Raw genomic sequence first — 782 nt, forward strand, 5'->3', positions numbered from 1 at the left:
GTGTGTGTGTGTGTGTGTGTGTGTGTGTGTGTGTGTGTGTGTGTGTGTGTGTGTTATACATACATACATACATACATATATATATATATATATATATATATTATATATATATATTTTATATATATATATTTATATATATATTTTATATATATATATTTATATATACTATATATATGTATGTGTGCATGTATATATATATATATATATATATATATATATATATATATATATATATATATATATATATATATATATATATATGTGTGTGTGTGTGTGTGTGTGTGTGTGTGTATTTAGTTATATGGCTCTTAGATCATTGTTAGGCTCTGGTTGCAACTTGTGAATAAGCGAAGATTCTGAAACTATTGAGGTCAAATCTGGTGGAAACATTGAACAGAATTTTAAAATCTGCCTTAGTGCATGGGTGATCTAGTGTGTGTGAATGGTGTTGGATTGCTGAAAAAGGTGGTTTACTGAGAGGAAAGCCAGATCTTAGGGACCTCCCCATATGTTCTAGAAGACAGTATTTAACTGAACGTTATGTTGATCCAACATACCCAGAATTACAGCTAGGACAATAAAATAAGTAAGTAATATCAGAACATTTATGAGGGTAGTGCTTCCCTTTGTTGTATGTAAGTGCCTATGGTGTGGTTATTTGTGAATGCAAAATTGAATCTTATCTGGGGAAATAAGTGTTTTAGTATTTACTTTATTTGTTTACGAATTTTAAAATTTACATTTCTAAGGTATGGTAATTTGATGAACTTCACTTCCTTAGT

This window comes from Penaeus monodon, chromosome 16 (genome assembly GCF_015228065.2).
Source record: "Penaeus monodon isolate SGIC_2016 chromosome 16, NSTDA_Pmon_1, whole genome shotgun sequence".
Lineage (NCBI taxonomy): Eukaryota > Metazoa > Arthropoda > Malacostraca > Decapoda > Penaeidae > Penaeus > Penaeus monodon.